This window comes from Erythrolamprus reginae, chromosome 3 (assembly GCF_031021105.1).
Source record: "Erythrolamprus reginae isolate rEryReg1 chromosome 3, rEryReg1.hap1, whole genome shotgun sequence".
NCBI lineage: Eukaryota > Metazoa > Chordata > Lepidosauria > Squamata > Dipsadidae > Erythrolamprus > Erythrolamprus reginae.
In genome coordinates this window covers 254,464,604-254,487,034 of record NC_091952.1, presented here as the reverse complement: position 1 = coordinate 254,487,034, position 22,431 = coordinate 254,464,604, and the positions used below count along the sequence as shown (strand labels likewise).

The 22,431-nt window shown below is 45.0% G+C and overlaps 1 long non-coding RNA gene across 1 annotated transcript in view; it reads left to right on the top strand.

The window, feature by feature from the left end:
- The window catches only part of LOC139166033 (uncharacterized), a 73,511-nt gene extending 54,660 nt beyond the window's left edge, over nucleotides 1-18,851 (top strand). The window contains exon 3 of the long non-coding RNA XR_011558869.1: nucleotides 18,734-18,851. This is a non-coding gene — a long non-coding RNA (uncharacterized lncRNA). The remainder of the gene's footprint in view (nucleotides 1-18,733) is intronic.
- The last annotated feature ends 3,580 nt before the right edge of the window (nucleotides 18,852-22,431 follow it).

Sequence of the window (22,431 nt, the reverse complement as noted above, 5' to 3'; positions counted from 1 at the left end):
TCTATTCCATATTCTATTCTATTCCATATTCTATTCTATTCTACTCTATTTTCTATTCCATATTCTATTCTATTCTATTCTATTCCATATTCTATTCCATATTCTATTCTATTCTATTCCATATTCTATTCTATTCCATATTCTGCTCTATTTTCTATTCCATATTCTATTCTATTCTACTCTATTTTCTATTCCATATTCTATTCTATTCTATTCCATATTCTATCCCATATTCTATTCTATTCCATATTCTATTCTATTCTACTCTATTTTCTATTCCATATTCTATTCTATTCTATTCCATATTCTATTCCATATTCTATTCTATTCCATATTCTATTCTATTCTATTCTACTCTATTTTCTATTCCATATTCTATTCTATTCTATTCTATTCCATATTCTATTCTATTCTATTCCATATTCTATTCCATATTCTATTCTGTTCCATATTCTATTCTATTCTATTCCATATTCTATTCCATATTCTATTCCATATTCTATTCCATATTCTATTCTATTCCATATTCTATTCCATATTCTATTCTATTCCATATTCTATTCCATATTCTACTCTATTCCATATTCTATTCTATTCTATTCTATTCTATTCCATATTCTATTCTATTCCATATTCTATTCTATTCTATTCCATATTCTATTCTATTCCATATTCTATTCTATTCTATTCCATATTCTATTCTATTCCATATTCTATTCTATTCTATTCTACTCTATTTTCTATTCCATATTCTATTCTATTCTATTCCATATTCTATTCCATATTCTATTCTATTCCATATTCTATTCCATATTCTATTCTATTCCATATTCTATTCCATATTCTATTCTATTCCATATTCTATTCCATATTCTATTCTATTCCATATTCTATTCTATTCTATTCCATATTCTATTCTATTCTACTCTATTTTCTATTCCATATTCTATTCCATATTCTATTCCATATTCTATTCTATTCCATATTCTATTCTATTCTATTCCATATTCTATTCCATATTCTATTCCATATTCTATTCCATATTCTATTCTATTCTATTCTATTCCATATTCTATTCCATATTCTATTCTATTCTATTTCATATTCTATTCCATTTTATTCTATTCCATATTCTATTCCATATTCTATTCTATTCTATTCTATTCTATTCTATTCCATATTCTATTCTATTCTATTCCATCCCATTCCAAATGAAGCTTGATACCTGCATGAAAATGGGTGTTAAAAGGAAGTTGAGACCATTAAGAAGTAATTGCTCCTCGTATCTTGAGTTCCTCTCAATTATATAATTGCAGATTGCAAGGCCTCGGTGCTCTTGTGTTAGCTAAGCTCCACGTGTGTTTATTAATTATAATAATTAATTTTCTATTTAACCGTCCTGGGTGCCATTCTGTGGCAGGCGGGCAAAGAACGGTTAACCAATCGGTGAAACCGAGGCTCCTATAATAGCAGTGTTTGCCTGCGAGAGGGAACAATAAATACACAAATAATCAGTCTTAAAAAAGAAAAAAAAATCAAAAGGCTAATTTTTTAAACAGAAAGATGTACTTTCATTGCCTTCCTAATTAGCATCGCATAAGGAGGTGTTAATTAAAAACAATGCAAATTTCCAGGGCTCGGCCTTCCTGCATTTTGTGCCTGAATGCTGAAAAATTATCTCAATGGTGTGTTTTTATGCTTTTTGAAACCTAGTATTTCTGGTGTGTACACAAACACTCTTTCTCCTCCTCCTCCTTCTCCTCCTCCTTCTATTTTTGATCCTTCCCTCTTCCTCCTCCTTCTCCTCCTCTTCCTCAACCTTCCTCTTCTCCATCTCCTCCTCTTTCTCCCTCTTCTTTTTCTCCTCTTCCTCCCCTCCTCCTTCTCCCCTTCCTCCTTCTCCTCCTCCTGTTCTCCTTCTCCTTTTCTTCTTCTCTTTCTCCTCCTCTTCCTCCTTATCTTTCTCCTCCTCCCCTCTTCCTCCTCCTCCACTTCCTCCTCCTCCTCTTTTTCCTCCTCCTCCTCCTCTCCTCCTCCTCTTCCCCTCTTCTGCCTCCTCCTCTCCTCCGTCTCCTCCTCCCCTCCTTATCTTCCTTCTCGCCCTCCCCACAAATCTCACTCCCTTGTAACACTGATGATCTTACCAAGTTGGATCATGAAATGTCAGCAAGAAAGCAACCAATCTCAAAGATCACCAAGGACCATGCCATCTTCCTCCTCCTCCCCTTCTCCTCCTCCTCTTCCTCCTTCTATTTCTGTTCCTTCCCTCTTCCTCTTCCTCCTCTCTTTGGAGAACAAGCAGAACCTTTTGTTACACAACAGATGGCCCTACTGGAGAAGATGTCAAGTCAGAAACATTATTATTATTATTATTATTATTATTATTATTATTATTATTATTATTATTATTATTATTATCATCATCATCATCATCATCATCATCATCATCATCATTATTATTGAATAAATTTCAGGAGGGAAGTGTTTTTAATAGGTGTTCTGTCAGGCTCTCTGGTAGACTCCTCCCAAAAATTCACAGGTACAAATTTCAGGACACACACACGTTTGAAAATTCAAAACAATGTTCTTTATAACGAAAATTCCCTTAACCTAAGCCCTCTTTTGGTATAGCAAAGAGCCCTCGTCTCCAAACAAACTGGTAATTTGTATAAAGTCCCTTATCAGTTCTGTGATACTTAGCTTGCAGCTGTGAGGCAATTCACAGTCCTTCTTCTTTCACAAAGTGAAACACACTTTGCTCTGATTTAGTTTCCAAGCGGGGAAAAATCAGCACATAAAGGGTCAAAGTCAGCATAGCAGGCACGAAACACAATGATCAGTTAATCCTCCACAATGGCCAAACCCACAGGCTGCTCTTTATAGCAGCCTCACTACTTACTACAGCCCCACCCAACCACAGGTGGCCTCATTTTCTTTGATAATAATCTCTCAGTTGTTGCTGCCTATGCATCGCTTCCGCATGCGTGGCTGTATCATTAACTCTTGTTCCAAATCCAAAGAGGAGCTAGATAATTGATCTCTCCTGCCACACTCTCCTCCTCCCTGTCACTCATGTCTTCTTGGTCAGAGGAGCCTTGATCAGCAGATTCCCCGCGGCGGGGGGGGGGGGCAAAACAGGCCTGCAGCATGTGGATGTCTCCCCCACATCCACAGTCCTTGGGGCAGGAGCTAGGCCAGAGCTAACCACAAAAATAGGAAAGTGAACACAAATTAGTTGGGGGAAAGATCAGAAGCAACATGAGAAAATATTATTTTACTGAAAGAGTAGTAGATGCTTGGAACAAACGTCCAGCAGACATGGTTGGTAAATCCACAGTAACTGAATTTAAACATGCCTGGGATAAACATATATCCATCCTAAGATAAAATACAGGAAATAGTATAAGGGCAGTGGACCATGAGATCTTTTTCTGCCGTCAATCTTCTATGTTCTATTCTATCTGGAGGCAACTTCTGTTCCACTGGTCAGGAATTTCTTCTTCTTCTTCTTCTTCTTCTTCTTCTTCTTCTTCTTCTTCTTCTTCTTCTTCTCTTCTTCTTCTACTTCTTCTTCTTCTTCTCCTTCTCCTCCTCCTCCTCCTCCCCTCCTCCTCCTTCTCCTCCTCCTCCTTCCTTCTCCTCCTCCTCTTCCTCCTTCTCCTCCTCCTCCTTCTCCCTCCTTCTCCTCCTCCTCCTTCCTTCCTCCTCCTCCTCCTTCTCCTCCTCCTCCTCCTACTCCTCCTCCTTCCCATTCTCCACCTCGTCCCATTCTCCTCCTTCTCCTTCTGCTTCCTTCCTCCTCCTCCTCCTTCTTCTCCTTCTTCTCCTCCTTTTCCTTCTTTTTCTTCTCCTCCTTCTTCTCTTCCTTCTCCTCCTTCCTTCTCCTCCTCCTTCCTCCTCCTTCTCCTCCTCCTTCCTCCCTTCTCCTCCTCCTCTCCTCCTCCTCCTTCTCCTTCCTTCTCCTCCTCCTCCTCTCCTCCTCTTCTTCCCATTCTCCTCCTCCTCGTCCCATTCTCCCTCCTTCCCTTCCTTCTCCTCCTTCTCCTCCTCCTCCTCCTCCTTCTCCTTCCTTCCTCCTCCTCCTCTCCTCCTCCGCCTCCTTTCCCATTCTCCTCCTCCCATCCCCTCTCCTCCTTCTCCTCCTCCTTCCTCCTTCCTTCTCCTCCTCCTCTTCCTCCTTCTCCTCCTCCTCCTTCTCCCTCCTTCTCCTCCTTCCTTCCTCCTCCTCCTCCTTCTCCTCCTCCTTCTCCTACTCCTCCTCCTCTTCCCATCTCCTCCTCCTCGTCCCATTCACCTCCTTCTCCTTCTGCTTCCTTCCTCCTCCTCCTTCTCCTCCTCCTCCTCCTCTTCCCATTCTCCTCCTCGTCCATTCTCCTCCTTCTCCTCCTTCTCCTCCTTCTCCTCCTCCTTCCTCTTCCTTCTCCTCCTCCTCTTCCTTCTCCTCCTCCTCCTTCTCCTCCTTCTCCTTCCTTCCTCCTCCTCCTCCTTCTCCTCCTCCTTCTCCTACTCCTCCTCCTCTTCCCATTCTCCTCCTCCTCGTCCCATTCTCCTCCTTCTCCTCGCTTCCTTCCTCCTCCTCCTCCTTCTTCTCCTTCTTCTCCTCCCCTTTTCCTTCTTTTTCTTCTCCTCCTTCTTCTCTTCCTTCTCCTCCTTCCTTCTCCTCCTCCTTCCTCCTCCTTCTCCTCCTCCTTCCTCCTCCTTCTCCTCTCCTCTCCTCTCCTCCTTCTCCTTCCTTCTCCTCCTCCTCCTCCTCCTCTCCTCCTCCTCTTCCCATTCTCCTCCTCCTCATCCCATTCTCCTCCTTCCTTCCTTCCTCCTTCTCCTCCTTCTCCTCCTTCTCCTTCTCCTTCCTTCCTCCTCCTTCTCCTCCTCCTCTCCTCCTCCTCTTCCCATTCTCCTCCTCGTCCCATTCTCCTCCTCCTTCTCCTCCTTCTCCTCCTTCTCCTTCTGCTTCCTTCCTCCTCCTCCTCCTTCTTCTCCTTCTCCTCCTCCTCCTCCTTCTTTTCCTTCTTTTCTTCTCCTCCTTCTCTCTTCCTTCTCCTCCTTCTTCTCCTCCTTCCTCCTCCTTCTCCTCCTCTCCTCCTCCTCTCCTCCTCCTCCTCCTTCCTCCTCCTTCTCCTCCTCCTCTCCTCCTCCTCCTTCTCCTTCCTTCCTCCTCCTTCTCCTTCTCCTCCTCCTCCTCTTCCCATTCTCCTCCTTCCTTCCTCCTTCTCCTCCTTCTCCTCCTTCTCCTCCTTCTCCTCCTTCTCCTCCTTCTCCTCCTTCTCCTTCCTTCCTCTCCTCCCCTCCTCCTTCTCCCCCTCCTCCCCCTCCTCTTCCCATTCTCCTCCTCCTCGTCTCCTTCTCCTCCTTCTCCTCCTCTCCCTCCTTCTCCTCCTTCTCCTCCTTCTCCTCCTTCTCCTCCTTCTCCTCCTTCTCCTCCTCTCCTCCTTCTCCTCCTTCTCCTTCTGCTTCCTTCCTCCTCTCTCCTCCTTCTCTCCTTCTTCTCCTTCTCCTCCTCCTTCTTTTCCTTCTTTTCCTTCTCCTCCTTCTTCTCCCCCTCCTCCTCCTCCTCTTCCCATTCTCCTCCTCCTCGTCCCATTCTCCTCCTTCTCCTCCTTCTCCTCCTTCTCCTCCTTCTCCTCCTTCTCCTCCTTCTCCTCCTTCTCCTCCTTCTCCTCCTCTCCTCCTTCTCCTCCTTCTCCTCCTTCTCCTCCTTCTCCTCCTTCTCCTCCTTCTCCTCCTTCTCCTCCTTCTCCTCCTTCTCCTCCTTCTCCTCCTTCTCCTTCTGCTTCCTTCCTCCTCCTCCTCCTTCTTCTCCTTCTCCTCCTTCTTTTCCTTCTTTTCCTTCTCCCTCCTTCTCTTCTTCCCCTCCTCCTTCCTTCTCCTCCTCCTACCTCCTCCTTCTCCTCCTCCTACCTCCTCCTTCTCCTCCTCCTCCTCCTCCTCCCTTCTCCTCCTTCTCCTTCTTCCCCACACCACCCAAACAGAATCTTTTTTAGTATCAAGGAGGCAATGGATTATTTTCTAGAATTGCAAACTTTTCTTCTAGACATGAAAATATGTTTTTTCTTCCTTAAGAAGATGTGCAATCTCCACTTTCCCACTTTCAGATCTCTTTATTAAACTTCCAGCCCGTTTTCCTCCCACTGATTGACGTTCTCTTCCACAAATTTCCTTTCCTGGGGGTGTTGGTCCATGGCAAAGCCGCATTCCGAAACATCCGTTGCAAAGTGCCTTAGCAACATTAAAAGAGAAAAAAAAACCCAAAGAGAACCATTCCTAATTATTCCTCACTCCCTTTTCTATCTTCCCTTTTTCTTGAATCAATTAGCTGAACAAAAATGTCAAGGCCATTTATAGAATGGAGAACCTTAAAGTGTGTGTGTGTGTAAAAAGAGTTCGCACAGAATCAAAACTCCTGCATGACTCAACCACGGATCCACCGGGGATAAAACTGCCTCCCACCCAGCTAATACCCAACAAGCTGAACAACTGGAGAGCAGGTACCTACGTCAACAATTCAGGCAGAACGGGATCCCACAAGCGTTGAGCACAAAATGTCTGCGCAACACACAGAGGACAGAAAGGAGGAAAAAAACACACACAAAAACCAAGCGTTCTGACCCAGCTCCTGTTCTATCCCGGGCCAACACAGCTTGAGAAAAAAGGAGGAATCCACGCACTGATAGTTCAAATCACTCTTTTTATATATAAAGTCTCCTGATCCTACGCAGCTTCTGCTCAGGCAATCTCACACTACTCACAAGAGCCTACAAAACTTTTGCCAGACCCATCCTAGACTACTGCTCATCTGTCTGGAACCCATACCACATCTCAGACATCAACACCCTTGAAAATGTCCAAAGATATTTCACCAGAAGAGCCCTTCACTCCTCCACTCGAAACAGAATATCCTACGAAAATAGACTAACTATCCTGGGTCTAGAAAGCTTAGAACTACGGCGCCTAAAACACGATTTGAGTATTGCCCACAAGATCATATGCTGCAACGTCCTACCGGTCAATGACTACTTCAGCTTCAACCACGACAACACAAGAGCACGCAACAGATTCAAACTTCATACGAGCCGCTCCAAACTTGACTGTAAAAAATATGATTTCAACAATTGAGTTATCGAAGTGTGGAACTCATTACCGGACTCAATTGTGTCAACCCCTAACCCCCAACACTTCTCCTTACACTCTCCACGATTGACCTCTCCAGGTTCCTAAGAGGCCAGTAAGGGGCGTGCAAAAGTGCACTGGTGTGCCTTTCGTCCCTGTCCAATTGTCTTTCCTTTCTTTCACCTATCTTATATATTCTCTTCCTTTCATATATCCTCTCCTCTAAGTTCACTTTCACCCTCTTTTATATTATCACATGTCTATCGTTCTTCCTATGTATTTGTGTATTGGACAAATGAATAAATAAAACAAATAAATAAAATTATACAAGCCAAATCCATGCCTGCGTGTTCATTTGGGCAACTTCTCAGTGAGAATAATTGACTTGCAATACGCTCTACATGGGGCTACCCTTGAAGACTGTTCGGAGACTTCAGCTGGTGCAAAATTGGTTCGTTGGTTTATGGAAAAAAATTGGCCATTGGTTGATGGAATTATCTTCCAGAAGAGGTTGTGATAGCTGTCAGCCTGGATAGCTTCAAGGCAGGATTAGACAGATTCGTGGATGCCAAGTGTATCATAGGTGGTTATTGAAACGGATGTCCACGTGCTGCCTCTATGTTGGTTGAGGCAGGCAGGGTTCCCATGGGTACCGTTTGTTGGGGGTCAAGGGAAAGGGAGGGTTTTGCCTTCTCTTTCTGCTCAATATCCCCATGGACAATTGGTGGGCCACTGTGGGACACAGAATGCTGGACTCGATGGGCTTTGGCCTGATTCAGCAGGGCTCTTCTTAGGTTCTTATAACGGGTATACTTAGGTATGTCTGCATTACTCCATCTCTATGTGAGCTGCATTGGTTGCCAGTCGGTCTTCAAACTCAATTCAAGGTAGTGGTTATCACCTTCCAAGCTCTAAATGGCTCAGGGCCAGACTATTTACAAGATTGCCTCCGATCTCATACCTCATTGTGGCCAGTAAGCGCCCACAAAGTCGGCCGTCTCCAGGTCCCATCCACCAAGCAGTGCCGGTTGGCGGACCTCGGGAAGAGCCTTTTTTGTGGTGGCTCTGACTCTATGAATCAACTGCCCCTAGAGATCTCCTCCCTACTGGTCTTCCGGTAAGCTGTTAAGACCTGGCTTTTCCAGCAGGCCTGGAATTAGATTGACTGCTGTGTGTGTATGGTTCTTTTAAATATATTATTTATTGTTGTTACTGATTTTATTATGTATTTGTGATTGTATTTTAATATTATTGTATTTATCGCATTTGTTAGCTGCTCTGAGTCTGCTTTAGAATGAGTGGCATATAAATTCAATAAATAGTTAGATAGATCAAGGAAATGGAGCCCCTCCCTTATGAAACCAGGTTGCAACGCCTTGGTCTCTTCAGCCTTGAAAGACTGCGTTTAAGGAGTCAATTTTATCCATCTCTTTTTGTAGGTGAGGTCTCCAGAACTGAACACAGTATCCCAAATGTGGTCTCACCAGCGCTCTATACAGCGGGATCACAATCTCCCTCTTCCTGCTTGTTATACCTCTAGCTATGCAGCCAAGCATCCTACTTGCTTTACTTTCCAATGGGTGGAAACTAAACAAGGAAAAAAGCAACTTAGAACTAAGGAGGAATTTCCTGACAGTCAGAACAATTAGCCAATGGAACAACTTGCCTCCAGAAGTTGTGAATGCCCCAACGATGGAAGTTTTTAAGGTGTTGAATAACAATTTTTCTGAAGTGGTGTAGAGTTTCCTGCCTAAGCAGAGGGTTGGACTAGAAGACCTCAAAGGTCCCTTTCAGGTGTAGTATTTTGTTGGATACGTTCTGTTATATCTGCTAAACTCCAGGCAGACGACAGAGGTTGAAGGCACAAACCTCCTCAATTTATTCTTTTAACTACACAGAACCATTTTTTTTCTTTTTTAAGTTATCCAGGGACCTTTCATTTCTCAAATCCTGGAAATAGCCTTTTTCCTTTTTTTAGTAGTTTAATTCAATTTTACAGAGGGGAATGGTTTTTTTCTTTCTTTTAAGTAGCAAAGAAAGATATCCAGGTAGTTAATGGAGCAGGGAGTCACAGGTAATGAATGATAACTCAAGAGAACGAGAGAGAAACGGGAGCAAGGGGTCAGTCTACTGCAATGATATGAAACATAAAATCCCTTTATGGGGCCTTCAAATGCACAGGACCAATTCCGCCTGGCCACGCTTGAGAACTTAACAATCCTCCGTCTGATAAATCAACAAGACGGAATGAGTTCAGCAGGCTGTAATGGAGTCGGGCAACTCCTGTAACACGGGAAAAAGCCTTGACACCGTGCTTATCACACACAGAATCGTTTGGATTGAGATGAGTTGGGAATAACTGCTCAGCCACACTCCGATATACTAACTTGAATTAAAGTTTACTTTGAGAAATTGCATATTCAGATAAACAGTCTAAAGTCATCAACATATTTAAACATATTTAACATATTTATCAATTTTATGCCGGGCTTCACATTATGAGCTGCAATTAAGTCAGAAATGTAAATTCAAACACACACACTGTTGTAAAGTAAACAGAGAGTCGGTTTATCAAAACAAAAGTTGTTCTGTCGGGCTCTCTATTAGAATCCTCCCAAAAATTCACAGGTACAAAGTTCAGACACACACACGTTTGAAAATTCAAAACAATGTTCTTTATAATGAAAATTCACTTAAACCAAGCCCTCTTTTCGTATAGCAAAGAGCACTCGTCTCCAAACAAACTGGTAATTTGTACAAGTCCCTTATCAGTTCTGTGATACTTAGCTCGCAGCTGTGAGGCAATTCACAGTCCTTCTTCTTTCACAAAGTGAAACACACTTTGCTCTGGTTTAGTTTCAAAGCGGGAAAAATCAGTACACAAAAAGTCAAAGTCAGTAAAGCAGTCACGAAACACAACGATCAGATAATCCTCCTCAATGGCCAAACCCACAGGCTGCTATTTATAGCAGCCTCACTAATTACCACAGCCCCACCACAGCCCCACCCACAGGTGGCCTCATTTTCTTTGATAATAATCTCTCAGTTGTTGCTGCCTATGCATCGCTCTCCGCATGCGTGGCTGTATCATTAACTCTTGTTCTGAATCCAAGGAGGAGCTAGATAATTGATCTCCTTCTGAGCTGTCTACCACACTCTCCTCCTCCCTGTCACTCATGTCTTCTTGGTCAGAGGAGCCTTCATCATCAGATTCCACCGGGGGCAAAACAGGCCTGCGGCATGTGGATGTCTCCCCCACATCCACAGTCCGTGGGGCAGGAGCAGGGCCAGAGCTAACCACAAGAAAAGTATTGTACACATGCACTTTAAACAGCCAAAGTGCTCTCCCACAAACCACAAGCCCGGAATGCTGTGAAAAGCAAAAACAAAACAGAGCAGATAAAGGCAGCTGTGAAGGCGTCACAGCCACCCCCCTTCAAGAGTCCACAAACTGTACTTAACTGTGAAATATCCAAAAAGTCTTTGTAAATCCTGGAACAGTCCAAATCAAACAACCCTCATTCTTCTCCAAACGGATAATCTCCCATGCACGCTCTCAGCGACGCTGGCAATTTATCAGCAGCCCCATTAGCCTAATTGCCCCAGCCACAGGTGTTGTCCCTTACTGTCTATAATACTTGCACAGTTGTTCCCTTCTCGTCATAAACCTGCGCCTGCGAGCATCTATTAATCCATAGAAACATAGAAACATAGAAGACTGACGGCAGAAAAAGACCTCATGGTCCATCTAGTCTGCCCTTATACTATTTTCTGTATTTTATCTTAGGTTGGATATATGTTTATCCCAGGCATGTTTACATTCATTTACTGTGGATTTACCAACCACGTCTGCTGGAAGTTTGTTCCAAGGATCTACTACTCTTTCAGTCAAATAATATTTTCTCATGTTGCTTTTGATCTTTCCCCCAACTAACTTCAGATTGTGTCTCCTTGTTCTTGTGTTCACTTTCCTATTAAAAACACTTCCCTCCTGAACCTTATTTAACCCTTTGACATATTTAAATGTTTCGATCATGTCTCCCCTTTTCTTTATGTCCTCCAGACTATACAGATTGAGTTCATGAAGTCTTTCCTGATATGTTTTATGCTTAAGACCTTCCACCATTCTTGTAGCCCGTCTTTGGACCCGTTCAATTTTCTCAATATCTTTTTGTAGGTGAGGTCTCCAAAACTGGACTCAGTATTCCAAACGGGGTCTCATCAGCACTCTATATAAGGGGATCACAATCTCCCTCTTCCTGCTTGTTATACCTCTAGCTATGCAGCCACCATCTTCCTCTGAGTCTGATGATGACTCACTAATGGGGTCATTAGCTAATGGGCTGCCTGCATCTACCTCACCATCCGATCCTGCTTCACTCCCAGAGTCTGCCCTCGACACAGAATTTTCACTGTCCGAAGCTGTTGGCAGTAAAACCGGCCTCTGAGAACATGAGGATTTCCCCAAACCAACCCCCACAGTCCTCGGAGCAGGAGCTGGCCCAGAGCCAACCACAACAACCAATGACTTGGATGAGGGAATAAAGGGGGGTTAATTAAATTTGCAGAGGACACCAAGTTGGCGGGAGTGGACAATACCCCAGAAGATAGGCTCGGGATACAGAAAGATCTAGTGTCAGCTACTTCAATCAGGACTTAAGAAAAATAAAACTCAGACTCCATTTTAACTTCAAAAGTGAATTTTATCGTAAATCAGAACTGAAAGCGACAGAAGTGAAGCAAAGACTGAGAAAAAAAGTGCGATACAAGCGTATATCTTGTATACATGGCGGACATGATAGCAGTCTTCAAAGACTTGAGGGGCTGCCACAGTGAGGAGGGGGTCATACTGTTTTTCAAAGCACCAGAGGGCCAGACAAGGAGCAATGGATGGAAACTGACCAAGGAGAAATTCAACCTAGAAATAAGGAAGAACTTTCTGATGGTGAGAGACATTAATCGGTGAAATGGAGGTTGTGAATGACCCAACACTGGAGACCTACAAGAAGAGACTAGGCTTCCATATGTCTGGGATGGTATAGGGTCCCCTCCACCAGCAGGAGATTGGACTAGAAGACCCACAGGGTCCCTTCCAACACAAACTATAAAATAATAATAAAAAAACATAAGTCAGAATAACAATCCAAATATTACCAAGTACATAGTCTTTCTTACCAGTTGTCTTTGTCATAATCAGCAAACAAAGATATTGAGCCTAAATCTATTGTATCTAAATCGCCATCGCTACTGCAGCCTGGGAGAAACCCCTCTCAGCAGTAGCGACGGCGAAAGAGACCTCGGAGTCTTGGTGGATAATCAACTAAACATGAGCAAACAATGTGCAGCAGCAACCAAAAAAGCCAATACAATCCTAAGCTGCATCAACAGGGGAATATACTCCAAGACCAGGGAAGTCTTAATACCACTCTACTACACCCTGGTCCGACCACACCTGGAGTACTGTGTTCAGTTCTGGTCACCACACTTCAAAAAAGACATTGAAACTCTGGAGAAGGTGCAGAAAAGAGCAACCAAAATGATCAGGGGTCTAGAAACCAAGACTTAGGAAGAGAGACTGCGGGAACTGGCCATGGATAGCCTAGAGAAAAGGAGGGCCAGAGCGGACATGATAGCAGTCTACAGGTATACGAGGGGTTGCCACAGAGAGGAGGGGATCACTTTATTCTTCAGGGCACCAGAGGGCCGGATGAAGAACAATGGCTGGAAGCTGACCAAGGAGAGATTCAACCTGGAAATAAAGAAGAACTTCCTGACGGTCAGAACGATCAACCAGTGGAACAACCTACCAGCGGACGTTGTGAACTCCAATACTCTGGACATTTTAAAGAGGAAATTGGACTGCCATTTGGCTGGGATGCTATAGGGTTCCTGCTTAGGCAGGGGGTTGGACTTGATGACCCGCATGGTCCCTTCCAACTCTAACAATAAATAAATAAAATAAATACATTTCAGCTATAAATACATGACTACAATACAGAGAGATTGCAGGGGAAATGCAGAGAGGAAGGAGGGTTTGCTGAATGAGAAGAGATCTGGAAGGGACCTTTGAGGTCTTCTAGTCCAATCCCTGCTCAAGCAGGACCAGTGATGGTGAACCATTTAGACATTAAGTGTCCACATATAAGATGTCTCACTTAGCGACAGAAAATTTGGGGCTCATTTGCAGTCGTGAAGGTGGTGCGTTGGCCTAGAGGTGGAGCTCTCTCCTTGCAATCAGGCGGCTGTGAGTTCAATCCTAGATAGAGCCAGATATTTCTTTCTCTGGGCACAATGAGATTATATCTGCCGAATAAAACACCGTATTGGTGACAGGAAGAGCATCCGTCCAGTAAACAATCACCATTCAGATGTCCCAACTCTATCCTGATGCAAGGGATTATGGTGTTGTTAGAAAACCCCCCAAAAAAATTGCAGTCGTGAATCAAGGACCACCTGCATTAATTTATTTATTTTGAAAGGCAAATCATACGCTGTTCCGTCTCAGTAGACCGGAGAAGTATTTACATCGATTGAGATATCAAGCTAGGATTTGCTTTTTAAAGCTCCAGGAACCAAATTGTTGGTTTAAGATCAAATAAGGGAAATAACGAGAACATAGAACAGGCCTCCCTCAATATCTCCAGTAATCTGCCTGGAGGCAGCTCTGATTAAAATGGTCCCATTTTGCCATACTTTTAAATACATCAATAAGAGAGAAACGGGAGTTCCTCTTGAAAATCTACCAAGTGATGAAAGGATTATACATACAATAATGTACTTGAATGCCCAGAGATGTGTACGCTTACTCTGGAAATGGAAGGCAAAGAGGAAACAGAATTTTACAAGGTGTAGAATAGAGGGTATAACGGGTTGGAGCAGAGGAAATAAAAAATATTTTATTTGTATTGTATTTATTTATTTATTTATTGGATTTGTATGCCGCCCCTCTCCGCAGACTCGGGGCGGCTAACAACAGTAATAAAACAGCATATAATAATAATAATAATCCAATACTAAAAACAGTTAAAAACCCATTATTATAAAAACCAAACATACATACAGATATACCATGCATAAAATTGTAAAGGCCTAGGGGGAAAGAGTATCTCAATTCCCCCATGCCTGGTGGCAGAGGTGGGTTTTAAGTAGCTTACGAAAGGCAAGGAGGGTGGGGGCAATTCTAATCTCTGGGGGGAGTTGGTTCCAGAGGGCCGGGGCCGCCACAGAAAAGGCTCTTCCCCTGGGTCCCGCCAAGCGACATTGTTTGGTTGACGGGACCCGGAGAAGGCCCACTCTGTGGGACCTAACTGGTCGCTGGGATTCGTGCAGCAGAAGGTGGACAAATTTATATTTGTCTGTCTGTCTGTCTATCGTCTGTCTGTTTCCTATTTTCCTTTTTTGCTTTTCACTCGTTCAACATCGCGGTGGGGCCAATTTCTCTGGAACCAGAGCTCACTTTCCCTCCCCCCCTTAAAAAAAAAATTATCTGCAAGCTTTCCTATGCCGGGGGGGGGGGGGGCGACAACGCAGTGGGAGTAATAAGTTTATGCACTATTTATTGAATACTTAATAGTATTTTTATTGTCCTTCCTTCTCTAGTACCTTAGTGTGATCCTCAATTACTTTTAAAATAAGAAATAATTAAATAGTATGATTTTACCTGTGAATGCTTTAATCATTTTAATCATTATCTAGAACTGATCAAGAAAATTGAGCTACTTGCCAATCTGTTCTCATCCTGAACCTTGTGGGTTCAGTACAAAACCTTAAAATGTTACTGTGCTCCTCAACCAATAATGCTGTCTGTCATTTGTCCTTTTTGTGGCTATTCAAATAATGTGACACCCAAGTGAAAAAAAATCCAAGCACCTATTTGACAATCTATCTTGGTCATTAAACCACTCCCATCCAGCCACCCCCCAGTCACATGATTGTCAAGCCACTCCCATCTGGTCACATGGCCGGCAAGTCACTCCTACCCGGTCACATGGGCATCAAGCCACACCCACAAAACAAGCCGTGTTCACAGTGTGGCAGTAAAAATTTTGGCATCCCATCAATGATTATGGGTATAAATTTTGAGCATTTTTTTTGGGGAGGGGATTATCGGAATGATGGAAGAGATCGTTCTTTGAAAGGAAATTTTTTGAGAGGAGTAAAAAATATTTTTTTAAAAAACCATTGAAGAACTTGATAAGTAAATAAAGGAAAAGAATCAGTTTCATAAATCAGTAATCAAATCCGAGCGACACAATTCCAGGAAGCCAAAAGTCTGGTTTTTGCCCTTTCGTCTTTTTTTCTGCTTTTAACACTGATAAAAGAGACAGAAAAAGAACATCTTTTGTTCTTGAGAAAATACTACTGGATTTCTTGTCTTTGTTTCCTGTGACAGAGGCCAAGGGGATAGTTTTCCCTTTTCTCTCCAGCCTTGGCTCCAATAGCAATGTTCACTTCAAGTGGAAGTTTTCACATAGTAGAAGCCCCAACGTCTCTCTCCCCCCCCCCCCCCGAAGGAGACCCTGTTATTCATACCTGCCAGGGGAAGACGGAAGAGGAAAAGAGAAGGGAAGAGTTAGATTTAAATTCTTTTTATATAGCATTTATATAGCATTTAGACATACGGTACCTTAATCTAATCTAATCTAATCTAATCTAGTCTAGTCTAGTCCAGTCCAGTCCAGTCCAACCCAAACCAAACCAACCCCATCTATCTATCTATCTATCTATCTATCTATCTATCTATCTATCTATCTATCTATCTATCTATCTATCTATCTATCTATCTATCTACCATGTTTCCCCGAAAGTAAGACAGTGTCTTACTTTCTTTTTACCCCCAAAAGCCCCACTACGTCTTACTTTTGGGGTATGTCTTACATTGGAAACAAATTGAAAGGGTCGCGTTCCCGAAGGCATCTCCCCAGAGTCCAGAAGTGCAGCCGCGGGACAGGAGCCTCGTGAGCCCTTTTCCAAGTTCAACCTCAGGGCTCCAAGCGGCGTGCACGCGTGGAGCCACAGACGCGTTTCGGGGAAGCGTGTGTCTGGAGGGGAGGAGCCGCTCTGCACAGTTGGGCAGCCCCACCTGCCTGCCGGAAAGGAGGCGGGCTAAGGAGGGTGCAGCTCCGGCCGCTCGCCTCAGAGCTGGTCGGCCTCGCTGGCCGCTTGCAGCCGAGCCTCGGCAGGACTCAGTTGCTGGGACGAGCGCCTTCGCTGCAAGCCGCCGCTCGCTCGGCTCACTTCGGACCAGCGGCGTCCTTCGTTTGCCAAGCCGGGGAAGAGGTGGTGGCGCCGCGGTGAGGCGAAGGGCACGCGGGGAGCTTAGAAGCAACGTCATCGGGCTCCCCCGCCCGGCAATACCCCCGTGTTTCCCCGAAAGTAAGACATATGTCTTACTTTCGGGGTACGGCTTATATTAGCCGACCCCCCTGAAACCCCCGATACGTCTTACAATCGGGGTTGTCTTACTATCGGGGAAACAGGGTATCTATCTATCTATCTATCTATCTATCTATCTATCTATCTATCTATCTATCTATCTATCATCTATCTATCATCTATCTATCATCTATCTATCTATCTATCTATCATCTATCTATCTATCTATCATCTATCTATCTATCATCTATCTATCTATCTATCTATCTATCTATCATCTATCTATCTATCTATCTATCTATCATCTATCTATCTATCTATCTATCATCTATCCATCCATCCATCCATCCATCCATCCATCCATCCATCCATCCATCCATCCATCCATCTATCTATCTATCTATCTATCTATCTATCTAATCTTTTCTTTCTTTCTTTCTTTCTTTCTTTCTTTCTTTCTCTCTCTCTCTCTTCCTTCCTTCCTTCCTTCCATCCATCCCTATCTATCTATCTATCTATCTATCTATCTATCTATCTATCATCTATCTATCTAGACCAATTAGGTCCCACAGAGTCGGCCTTCTCCGGGTCCCGTCAACAAAACAATGTCGTCTGGCGGGACCCAGGGAAAGAGTCTTCTCTGTGGCGGCCCCGGCCCTTTGAAATCAACTCCCCCCAGAGATTAGGAATGCCCCCACCATCCTAGCCTTCCGCAAACTCCTGAAAACCCACCTATGTCACCAGGCATGGGGAGATTGATATACCCCTAGCTGTACTGGTTTATGTATGGTTTGTTTGGGCTGTATGATTGTTTTTTATAAGAGTTTTTAAAATTGTTTTTAATATTGGATTTGTATACTGTTGTTTATTGTGACCCACTTCGAGTCCTCGGAGAGGGGCGGCATACAAATTTAATAAATAATAATAATAATAATAATAATAATAATAATAATTGTTATTGTTATTGTTATTGTTATTATTATTGTTATTATTATTGTTATTATTATTCTTACTAGTGTTCTTAGTTTGCTCAGCTTCAGCCCATTATTTTATAGAAACATAAAAACATAGAAGATTGACGGCAGAAAAAGACCTCCTGGTCAATCTAGTCTGCCCTTATACTATTTATTGTATTTTATCTTAGGATGGATATATGTTTATCCCAGGCATGTTTAAATTCAGTTCGTGTGGATTTACCAACCACGTCTGCTGGAAGTTTGTTCCAAGCATCTACTACTCTTTCAGTAAAATAATATTTTCTCATGTTGCTTTTGATCTTTCCCCCAACTAACTTCAGATTGTGTCCCCTTGTTCTTGTGTTCACTTTCCTATTAAAAACACTTCCCTCCTGAACGTTATTTAACCCTTTAACATATTTAAATGTTTCGATCATGTCCCCCCTTTTCCTTCTGTCCTCCAGACTATACAGATTGAGTTCATGAAGTCTTTCCTGATACATTTTATGCTTAAGACCTTCCACCATTCTTGTAGCCAGTCTTTGGACCCGTTCAATTTTGTCAATATCTTTTTGTAGGTGAGGTCTCCAGAACTGAACACAGTATTATTCCAAATGTGGTCTCACCAGCACTCTATACAGCGGGATCACAATCTCCCTCTTCCTGCTTGTTATCCCTCTAGCTATGCAGCCAAGCATCCTACTTGCTTTCCCTACCGCCTGACCGCACTGCTCACCCATTTTGAGACTGTCGGAAATCACTACCCCTAAATCCTTCTCTTCTGAAGTTTTTGCTAACACAGAACTGCCAATACAATACTCAGATTGAGGATTCGTTTTCCCCAAGTGCGTTATTTTACATTTGGAAACATTAAACTGCAGTTTCCATTATCCCCTGGTTAGGGCTGGGGAAAAAAAAAACATTTTTATGAGGGAGTAGCAATGAAAACAAGCCTGCAAAGACTTTGGCCGGGACAAAAACTTTGGAGTAGCAATGGAAAAAAATCCTGCAACCTGGGAAGATCATTAGGGCTGGGGGAAAAAAAGGCTTCTTAAAAACTATGTTTGGAATATAAGACGCACCCAAGTTTTCAGCCTCTTTTAGGGAGGAAAAAGGCGCCTCTTATACTCCGAAACATACGGTAATATGGCCCTATTGATTGAATTTGTCATTCAGTGGCTTTCCCTTGATGAGAACAGCCCATCAACATGTTTTTTCCGGTTCTTTTCTATTTCTATCAGTTTTTCTGAAGTCTTCTCTGCCGGTTTCACATTTTTCTCCCTTGTTTGTTGCAGTTTTCCAAAGAAGTCTATTTCCAGAAGTGTCCAAAGAAGATGTCTTATGGATCCATTGATGGCGGTGGATTTGGTAGCAGAAATACCTTTGGAGGGCCATCAAGGCAAGGATATCAACCTTTAGGTAAGATGAACCCCCAGTGTTAACAACAACAACAAAAAGAAGTTGGAAGGGACCTTGGAGGTCTTCTAGTCCAGAGGTCCCCAACCTTTTTTGCACCAGGGACCGGCTTTAAGCTAGACCAGTTTTCCACGGCCCGGTTGGGGGGGGGGGGGCTTTGGTCATATGGGGGTGGGGTTATGGAGGGGTGGAGCTTAGTGCATACTTATCATATAATTATGACATTTATAATGAGAATGTGATTCAACTTACCATAGGTTCAAAATGAGTGGGAGCACCAGGCTTGAAGGGAAGAGCCGGAATGCCCTTCCCGGGTTTAGATTGCTTGCTGTTGGGGAAAACGGAGGAGGCGGCGGTTCTTTTCTCCTCGCTCCAGAAAGTAGGCGATCGCGCCCCACCGCCGCCGCCGCCTCCTCCGTTTTCCCCAACAGCAAGCAATCTAAACCCGGGAAGGGCATTCCGGCTCTTCCCTTCAGCCTCGGAAGCCCCCTCGACGCTTGGCGGGCTGGTAGCTATGAACGGGCATCCCCCCGCGAGCGGGGCTGCTGGCTATGAGGGGAGCGAGCGAGGAGAAGAAGACGGGAAAAGGTCTCCGGGTGGCCCCGCTTGGCTCCGTCTTCCTCCACGCAGGATGGGCTTTGGGTCTCCGACGCCCTCGCCCGTTCCCTCAGGAGCGATGAGTGGGACGTCGTCTTCTCGCTCGCTCCCCTCATAACCATCCCTCCAGCGTCGAGGGGGCTTCCGAGGCTGAAGGGAAGAGCCGGAATGCCCTTCCCGGGTTTAGATTGCTTGCTGTTGGGGAAAACGGAGGAGGCGGCGGTTCTTTTCTCCTCGCTCCAGAAAGTAGGCGATCGCGCCCCACCGCCGCCGCCGCCTCCTCCGTTTTCCCCAACAGCAAGCAATCTAAACCCGGGAAGGGCATTCCGGCTCTTCCCTTCAGCCTCGGAAGCCCCCTCGACGCTGGAGGGATGGTTATGAGGGGAGCGAGCGAGGAGAAGACGTCCCACTCATCGCTCCTTTTCCCGTCTTCTTCTCCTCGCTCGCTCCCCTCATAGCCAGCAGCCCCGCTCGCGGGGGGATGCCCGTTCGTAGCTACCAGCCCGCCAAGCGTCGAGGGGGCTTCCGAGGCTGAAGGGAAGAGCCGGAATGCCCTTCCCGGGTTTAGATTGCTTGCTGTTGGGGAAAACGGAGGAGGCGGCGGTGGGGCGCGATCGCCTACTTTCTGGAGCGAGGAGAAAAGAACCGCCGCCTCATCCGTTTTCCCCAACAGCAAGCAATCTAAACCCGGGAAGGGCATTCCGGCTCTTCCCTTCAGCCTCGGAAGCCCCCTCGACGCTGGAGGGATGGTTATGAGGGGAGCGAGCGAGGAGAAGAAGACGTCCCACTCATCGCTCCTTTTCCCGTCTTCTTCTCCTCGCTCGCTCCCCTCATAGCCAGCAGCCCCGCTCGCGGGGGGATGCCCGTTCGTAGCTACCAGCCCGCCAAGCGTCGAGGGGGCTTCCGAGGCTGAAGGGAAGAGCCGGAATGCCCTTCCCGGGTTTAGATTGCTTGCTGTTGGGGAAAACGGAGGAGGCGGCGGTGGGGCGCGATCGCCTACTTTCTGGAGCGAGGAGAAAAGAACCGCCGCCTCCTCCGTTTTCCCCAACAGCAAGCAATCTAAACCCGGGAAGGGCATTCCGGCTCTTCCCTTCAGCCTCGGAAGCCCCCTCGACGCTGGAGGGATGGTTATGAGGGGAGCGAGCGAGGAGAAGAAGACGTCCCACTCATCGCTCCTTTTCCCGTCTTCTTCTCCTCGCTCGCTCCCCTCATAGCCAGCAGCCCCGCTCGCGGGGGGATGCCCGTTCGTAGCTACCAGCCCGCCAAGCGTCGAGAGGGCTTCCGAGGCTGAAGGGAAGAGCCGGAATGCCCTTCCCGGGTTTAGATTGCTTGCTGTTGGGGAAAACGGAGGAGGCGGCGGTGGGGCGCGATCGCCTACTTTCTGGAGCGAGGAGAAAAGAACCGCCGCCTCCTCCGTTTTCCCCAACAGCAAGCAATCTAAACCCGGGAAGGGCATTTCGGCTCTTCCCTTCAGCCTCGGAAGCCCCCTCGACGCTTGGCGGGCTGGTAGCTACGAACGGGCATCCCCCCGCGAGCGGGGCTGCTGGCTATGAGGGGAGCGAGCGAGGAGAAGAAGACGGGAAAAGGTCTCCGGGTGGCCCCGCTTGGCTCCGTCTTCCTCCACATGGGCTTTGGGTCTCCGATGCCGCGGACCGGCTGGAAAACCCCCACGGCCCGGTCCCGGTCCGCGGACCGGCGGTTGGGGACCTCTGTTCTAGTCCAACTCCCTGCTTAGGCAGGAAACCCTATACCACTTTAGACAAATGATTGTCCAGTCTCTTCTTAAAACTTCCAGTGTTGGAGCATTCACAACTTCTGGAGGCAAGTTGTTCCACTGGTTAATTGTTCTAACTGTCAGGAAATTTCTCCTTAGTTCTAAGTTGCTTCTCTCCTTGTTCAACTTCCACCCATTGCTTCTTGTTCTACCCTCAGGTGCTTTTGGAGAATAGCTTGACTCCCTCTTCTTTGTGGCAACCCCTAGTAAAATATATCAAAGAAAGAAGAGAAGAAAAGATATAAGAATAAAAATATGTCAATGAAGAACAGAGGAAAATATATAGGAATGGCAGAAAAGATATAGGAGATATAGTAGAGACAAGTGGACAGGGGACGGAAGGCACACTAATGTACACCCCTTACTGACCTCCTAGGAACCTGGAGAGGTCAAACGTGGATAGTCTAAGGGGAAAATGTTGGGGGTTAGGGGTTGACACTATGGAGTCCGGTAATGAGTTCCACGCTTCAACAACTCGATTGCTAAAGTCATTTTTTTACAGTCCAGTTTGGAGCAGTTAATATTAAGCTTGAATCTGTTCTGTTCTCTTGTGTTGTTGTGGTTGAAGCTAAAGTAGTTGTTGACAGGCAGGATGTTGCAGCGTATGATCTTGTGGGCAATACTTAGGTTATGTTTAAGGCGTCGTAGTTCTAAGCTTTGTAGACCCAGGATTGTAAGTCTAGTTTTGTAGGGTGTTCTGTTTCAAGTGGAGGTCATGACTAGAACAAGTTGCAGGCTTTGTACAGGGGTAAACAGAGCGTGATCCCTCTATTAATTCAGCCTTGGATTGTCTCTTCTGTGGAAATCCCAAAAAAGTCTTTTGGTTTTTTTTCTAACACCACTTGGGCTTGTAACTAGTCCAATTATCGGTGGATGATTGCCATAATGATGATGATGGTGATGATTTTAGAGAGCAGTGGTTAGAGTGGAGCACTGCAGGGTTCTTCAGCTTATTGCTAGCTGTAGTTCAGCAGTTCAAATCTCACCACTGGCTCAAGGTTGACTCAGCCTTCCACCTTTCCAAGGTGAGTAAAATGAGGACCCAGATTGTTGGGGCCAAGATGCTGATACTCTAAACCTCTTAGAGAGGGTGGTAAAGCACTATGAAGCGGTGTATAAGTCTAAATCTGAGGTTAGTTGGGAGAAAGATCAGAAGCAACATGATAAAATATTATTTGACTGAAAGATTAGTAGATGCTTGGAACA